An 8,173-nucleotide genomic window follows, 5' to 3' on the forward strand; every position below is an offset into this window, starting at 1 on the left:
AAAATCTAGATTATGACATACAATATGTTGTCTATGGGGTAAATAGTGCTGGCTGAATCAATGTCTGATATTTACTAAAAGAGAGATTTTGACATACAATATGTTGCCTATGGGGTAAAGAGTGCTGGCTGAATCAATGTCTGATATTTACTAAAAGATAGATTTTGACATACAATATGATGCCTATGGGGGAAATAGTGCTGGCTGAATCAATGTCTGATATTTACTAAAAGATAGATTTTGACATACAATATGTTGCCTATGGGGTAAAGAGTGCTGGCTGAATCAATGTCTGATATTTACTAAAAGATAGATTTTGACATACAATAGGTTGCCTATGGGGTAAATAGTGCTGGCTGAATCAATGTCTGATATTTACTAAAAGATAGATTTTGACATACAATATGTTGCCTATAGGGTAAATAGTGCTGGCTGAATCAATGTCTGATATTTACTAAAAGACAGATTTTGACATACAATATGTTGTCTATGGGGTAAATAGTACTGGCTGAATCAATGTCTGATATTTACCAAAATCTAGATTATGACATACAATATGTTGTCTATGGGGTAAATAGTGCTGGCTGAATCAATGTCTGATATTTACTAAAAGATAGATTTTGACATACAATATGTTGCCTATGGGGTAAATAGTGCTGGCTGAATCAATGTCTGATATTTACGAAAAGATAGATTTTGACATACAATATGTTGCCTATGGGGTAAATAGTGCCGGCTGAATCAATGTCTGATATTTACTAAAAGATAGATTTTGACATACAATATGTTGCCCATGGGGTAAATAGTGCTGGCTGAATCAATGTCTGATATTTAGTAAGGATAGATTATGACATACAATATGTTGTCTATGGGGTAAATAGTGCTGGCTAAATCAATGTCTGATATTTACTAAAAGATAGATTTTGACATACAATATGTTGCCTATGGGGTAAATAGTGCTGGCTGAATCAATGTCTGATATTTACTAAAAGATAGATTTTGACATACAATATGTTGCCTATGGGGTAAATAGTGCAGGCTGAATCAATGTCTGATAATTAGTAAGGATAGATTATGACATGCAATATGTTGTCTATGGGGTAAATAGTGCTGGCAGAATCAATGTCTGATATTTACCAAAATCTAGATTATGACATACAATATGTTGTCTATGGGGTAAATAGTGCTGGCTGAATCAATGTCTGATATTTACTAAAAGATAGATTTTGACATACAATATGTTGCCTATGGGGTAAATAGTGCTGGCTGAATCAATGTCTGATATTTACTAAAAGATAGATTTTGACATACAATATGTTGCCTATGGGGTAAATAGTGCTGGCTGAATCAATGTCTGATATTTACTAAAAGATAGATTTTGACATACAATATGTTGCCTATGGGGTAAATAGTGCTGGCTGAATCAATGTATATTTAGTAAGGATAGATTATGATATACAATATGTTGTCTATGGGGTAAATAGTGCTGGCTGAATCAATGTCTGATATTTACCAAAATCTAGATTATGACATACAATGTTGTCTATGGGGTAAATAGTGCTGGCTGAATCAATGTCTGATATTTACTAAAAGATAGATTTTGCAATACAATATGTTGCCTATGGGGTAAAGAGTGCTGGCGGAATCAATGTCTGATATTTACTAAAAGATAGATTTTGACATACAATATGTTGCCTATGGGGTAAATAGTGCTGGCTGAATCAATGTCTGATATTTACTAAAAGATAGATTTTGACATACAATATGTTGCCTATAGGGTAAATAGTGCTGGCTGAATCAATGTCTGATATTTACTAAAAGACAGATTTTGACATACAATATGTTGTCTATGGGGTAAATAGTACTGGCTGAATCAATGTCTGATATTTACCAAAATCTAGATTATGACATACAATATGTTGTCTATGGGGTAAATAGTGCTGGCTGAATCAATGTCTGATATTTACTAAAAGATAGATTTTGACATACAATATGTTGCCTATGGGGTAAATAGTGCTGGCTGAATCAATGTCTGATATTTACTAAAAGATAGATTTTGACATACAATATGTTGCCTATGGGGTAAATAGTGCTGGCTGAATCAATGTATGATATTTAGTAAGGATAGATTATGACATACAATATGTTGTCTATGGGGTAAATAGTGCTGGCTGAATCAATGTCTGATATTTAGTAAGGATAGATTATGACATACAATATGTTGCCTATGGGGGAAATAGTGCTGGCTGAATCAATATCTGATATTTACTAAAAGATAGATTTTGACATACAATATGTTGCCTATGGGGTAAAGAGTGCTGGCTGAATCAATGTCTGATATTTACTAAAAGATAGATTTTAACATACAATATGTTGTCTATGGGGTAAATAGTGCTGGCTGAATCAATGTCTGATATTTAGTAAGGATAGATTATGACATACAATATGTTGCCTATGGGGTAAATAGTGCTGGCTGAATCAATGTCTGATATTTACTAAAAGATAGATTTTGACATACAATATGTTGCCTATAGGGTAAATAGTGCTGGCTGAATCAATGTCTGATATTTACTAAAAGATAGATTTTGACATACAATATGTTGTCTATGGGGTAAATAGTGCTGGCTGAATCAATGTCTGATATTTACCAAAATCTAGATTATAACATACAATATGTTGTCTATGGGGTAAATAGTGCTGGCTGAATCAATGTCTGATATTTACTAAAAGATAGATTTTGACATACAATATGTTGCCTATGGGGTAAATAGTGCTGGCTGAATCAATGTCTGATATTTACTAAAAGATAGATTTTGACATACAATATGTTGCCTATGGGGTAAATAGTGCGGGCTGAATCAATGTCTGATATTTAGTAAGGATAGATTATGACATACAATATGTTGTCTATGGGGTAAATAGTGCTGGCAGAATCAATGTCTGATATTTACCAAAATCTAGATTCTGACATACAATATGTTGTCTATGGGGTAAATAGTGCTGGCTGAATCAATGTCTGATATTTACTAAAAGATAGATTTTGACATACAATATGTTGCCTATGGGGTAAAAAGTGCTGGCTGAATCAATGTCTGATGTTTACTAAAAGATAGATTTTGACATACAATATGTTGCCTATGGGGTAAATAGTGCGGGCTGAATCAATGTCTGATATTTAGTAAGGATAGATTATGACATACAATATGTTGTCTATGGGGTAAATAGTGCTGGCAGAATCAATGTCTGATATTTACCAAAATCTAGATTATGACATACAATATGTTGTCTATGGGGTAAATAGTGCTGGCTGAATCAATGTCTGATATTTACTAAAAGATAGATTTTGACATACAATATGTTGCCTATGGGGTAAAAAGTGCTGGCTGAATCAATGTCTGATATTTACTAAAAGATAGATTTTGACATACAATATGTTGCCTATGGGGTAAATAGTGCTGGCTGAATCAATGTATGATATTTAGTAAGGATAGATTATGACATACAATATGTTGTCTATGGGGTAAATAGTGCTGGCTGAATCAATGTCTGATATTTAATAAGGATAGATTATGACATACAATATGTTGCCTATGGGGGAAATAGTGCTGGCTGAATCAATATCTGATATTTACTAAAAGATAGATTTTGACATACAATATGTTGCCTATGGGGTAAAGAGTGCTGGCTGAATCAATGTCTGATATTTACTAAAAGATAGATTTTGACATACAATATGTTGTCTATGGGGTAAATAGTGCTGGCTGAATCAATGTCTGATATTTAGTAAGGATAGATTATGACATACAATATGTTTCCTATGGGGTAAATAGTGCTGGCTGAATCAATGTCTGATATTTACCAAAATCTAGATTATGACATACAATATGTTGTCTATGGGGTAAATAGTGCTGGCTGAATCAATGTCTGATATTTACTAAAAGATAGATTTTGACATACAATATGTTGCCTATGGGGTAAATAGTGCTGGCTGAATCAATGTCTGATATTTACGAAAAGATAGATTTTGACATACAATATGTTGCCTATGGGGTAAATAGTGCCGGCTGAATCAATGTCTGATATTTACTAAAAGATAGAGTTTGACATACAATATGTTGCCCATGGGGTAAATAGTGCTGGCTGAATCAATGTCTGATATTTAGTAAGGATAGATTATGACATACAATATGTTGTCTATGGGGTAAATAGTGCTGGCTAAATCAATGTCTGATATTTACTAAAAGATAGATTTTGACATACAATATGTTGCCTATGGGGTAAATAGTGCTGGCTGAATCAATGTCTGATATTTACTAAAAGATAGATTTTGACATACAATATGTTGCCTATGGGGTAAATAGTGCGGGCTGAATCAATGTCTGATAATTAGTAAGGATAGATTATGACATACAATATGTTGTCTATGGGGTAAATAGTGCTGGCTGAATCAATGTCTGATATTTACTAAAAGATAGATTTTGACATACAATATGTTGCCTATGGGGTAAATAGTGCTGGCTGAATCAATGTCTGATATTTACTAAAAGATAGATTTTGACATACAATATGTTGCCTATGGGGTAAATAGTGCTGGCTGAATCAATGTATGATATTTAGTAAGGATAGATTATGACATACAATATGTTGTCTATGGGGTAAATAGTGCTGGCTGAATCAATGTCTGATATTTAGTAAGGATAGATTATGACATACAATATGTTGCCTATGGGGTAAATAGTGCTGGCTGAATCAATGTCTGATATTTACTAAAAGATAGATTTTGACATACAATATGTTGCCTATGGGGTAAAGAGTGCTGGCTGAATCAATGTCTGATATTTACTAAAAGATAGATTTTGACATACAATATGTTGCCTATGGGGTAAATAGTGCTGGCTGAATCAATGTCTGATATTTACTAAAAGATAGATTTTGACATACAATATGTTGCCTATAGGGTAAATAGTGCTGGCTGAATCAATGTCTGATATTTACTAAAAGATAGATTTTGACATACAATATGTTGTCTATGGGGTAAATAGTGCTGGCTGAATCAATGTCTGATATTTACCAAAATCTAGATTATGACATACAATATGTTGTCTATGGGGTAAATAGTGCTGGCTGAATCAATGTCTGATATTTACTAAAAGATAGATTTTGACATACAATATGTTGCCTATGGGGTAAATAGTGCTGGCTGAATCAATGTCTGATATTTAGTAAGGATAGATTATGACATACAATATGTTGTCTATGGGGTAAATAGTGCTGGCAGAATCAATGTCTGATATTTACCAAAATCTAGATTATGACATACAATATGTTGTCTATGGGGTAAATAGTGCTGGCTGAATCAATGTCTGATATTTACTAAAAGATAGATTTTGACATACAATATGTTGCCTATGGGGTAAAAAGTGCTGGCTGAATCAATGTCTGATATTTACTAAAAGATAGATTTTGACATACAATATGTTGCCTATGGGGTAAATAGTGCTGGCTGAATCAATGTATGATATTTAGTAAGGATAGATTATGACATACAATATGTTGTCTATGGGGTAAATAGTGCTGGCTGAATCAATGTCTGATATTTAATAAGGATAGATTATGACATACAATATGTTGCCTATGGGGGAAATAGTGCTGGCTGAATCAATATCTGATATTTACTAAAAGATAGATTTTGACATACAATATGTTGCCTATGGGGTAAAGAGTGCTGGCTGAATCAATGTCTGATATTTACTAAAAGATAGATTTTGACATACAATATGTTGTCTATGGGGTAAATAGTGCTGGCTGAATCAATGTCTGATATTTAGTAAGGATAGATTATGACATACAATATGTTTCCTATGGGGTAAATAGTGCTGGCTGAATCAATGTCTGATATTTACCAAAATCTAGATTATGACATACAATATGTTGTCTATGGGGTAAATAGTGCTGGCTGAATCAATGTCTGATATTTACTAAAAGATAGATTTTGACATACAATATGTTGCCTATGGGGTAAATAGTGCTGGCTGAATCAATGTCTGATATTTACGAAAAGATAGATTTTGACATACAATATGTTGCCTATGGGGTAAATAGTGCCGGCTGAATCAATGTCTGATATTTACTAAAAGATAGAGTTTGACATACAATATGTTGCCCATGGGGTAAATAGTGCTGGCTGAATCAATGTCTGATATTTAGTAAGGATAGATTATGACATACAATATGTTGTCTATGGGGTAAATAGTGCTGGCAGAATCAATGTCTGATATTTACCAAAATCTAGATTATGACATACAATATGTTGTCTATGGGGTAAATAGTGCTGGCTGAATCAATGTCTGATATTTACTAAAAGATAGATTTTGACATACAATATGTTGCCTATGGGGTAAATAGTGCTGGCTGAATCAATGTCTGATATTTAGTAAGGATAGATTATGACATACAATATGTTGTCTATGGGGTAAATAGTGCTGGCAGAATCAATGTCTGATATTTACCAAAATCTAGATTATGACATACAATATGTTGTCTATGGGGTAAATAGTGCTGGCTGAATCAATGTCTGATATTTACTAAAAGATAGATTTTGACATACAATATGTTGCCTATGGGGTAAAAAGTGCTGGCTGAATCAATGTCTGATATTTACTAAAAGATAGATTTTGACATACAATATGTTGCCTATGGGGTAAATAGTGCTGGCTGAATCAATGTATGATATTTAGTAAGGATAGATTATGACATACAATATGTTGTCTATGGGGTAAATAGTGCTGGCTGAATCAATGTCTGATATTTAATAAGGATAGATTATGACATACAATATGTTGCCTATGGGGGAAATAGTGCTGGCTGAATCAATATCTGATATTTACTAAAAGATAGATTTTGACATACAATATGTTGCCTATGGGGTAAAGAGTGCTGGCTGAATCAATGTCTGATATTTACTAAAAGATAGATTTTGACATACAATATGTTGTCTATGGGGTAAATAGTGCTGGCTGAATCAATGTCTGATATTTAGTAAGGATAGATTATGACATACAATATGTTTCCTATGGGGTAAATAGTGCTGGCTGAATCAATGTCTGATATTTACCAAAATCTAGATTATGACATACAATATGTTGTCTATGGGGTAAATAGTGCTGGCTGAATCAATGTCTGATATTTACTAAAAGATAGATTTTGACATACAATATGTTGCCTATGGGGTAAATAGTGCTGGCTGAATCAATGTCTGATATTTACGAAAAGATAGATTTTGACATACAATATGTTGCCTATGGGGTAAATAGTGCCGGCTGAATCAATGTCTGATATTTACTAAAAGATAGAGTTTGACATACAATATGTTGCCCATGGGGTAAATAGTGCTGGCTGAATCAATGTCTGATATTTAGTAAGGATAGATTATGACATACAATATGTTGTCTATGGGGTAAATAGTGCTGGCTAAATCAATGTCTGATATTTACTAAAAGATAGATTTTGACATACAATATGTTGCCTATGGGGTAAATAGTGCTGGCTGAATCAATGTCTGATATTTACTAAAAGATAGATTTTGACATACAATATGTTGCCTATGGGGTAAATAGTGCGGGCTGAATCAATGTCTGATAATTAGTAAGGATAGATTATGACATACAATATGTTGTCTATGGGGTAAATAGTGCTGGCTGAATCAATGTCTGATATTTACTAAAAGATAGATTTTGACATACAATATGTTGCCTATGGGGTAAATAGTGCTGGCTGAATCAATGTCTGATATTTACTAAAAGATAGATTTTGACATACAATATGTTGCCTATGGGGTAAATAGTGCTGGCTGAATCAATGTATGATATTTAGTAAGGATAGATTATGACATACAATATGTTGTCTATGGGGTAAATAGTGCTGGCTGAATCAATGTCTGATATTTAGTAAGGATAGATTATGACATACAATATGTTGCCTATGGGGTAAATAGTGCTGGCTGAATCAATGTCTGATATTTACTAAAAGATAGATTTTGACATACAATATGTTGCCTATGGGGTAAAGAGTGCTGGCTGAATCAATGTCTGATATTTACTAAAAGATAGATTTTGACATACAATATGTTGCCTATGGGGTAAATAGTGCTGGCTGAATCAATGTCTGATATTTA

The sequence above is a fragment of the Saccoglossus kowalevskii genome, chromosome 2 (genome assembly GCF_978046115.1).
Source record: "Saccoglossus kowalevskii chromosome 2, keSacKowa6.1, whole genome shotgun sequence".
Lineage (NCBI taxonomy): Eukaryota > Metazoa > Hemichordata > Enteropneusta > Harrimaniidae > Saccoglossus > Saccoglossus kowalevskii.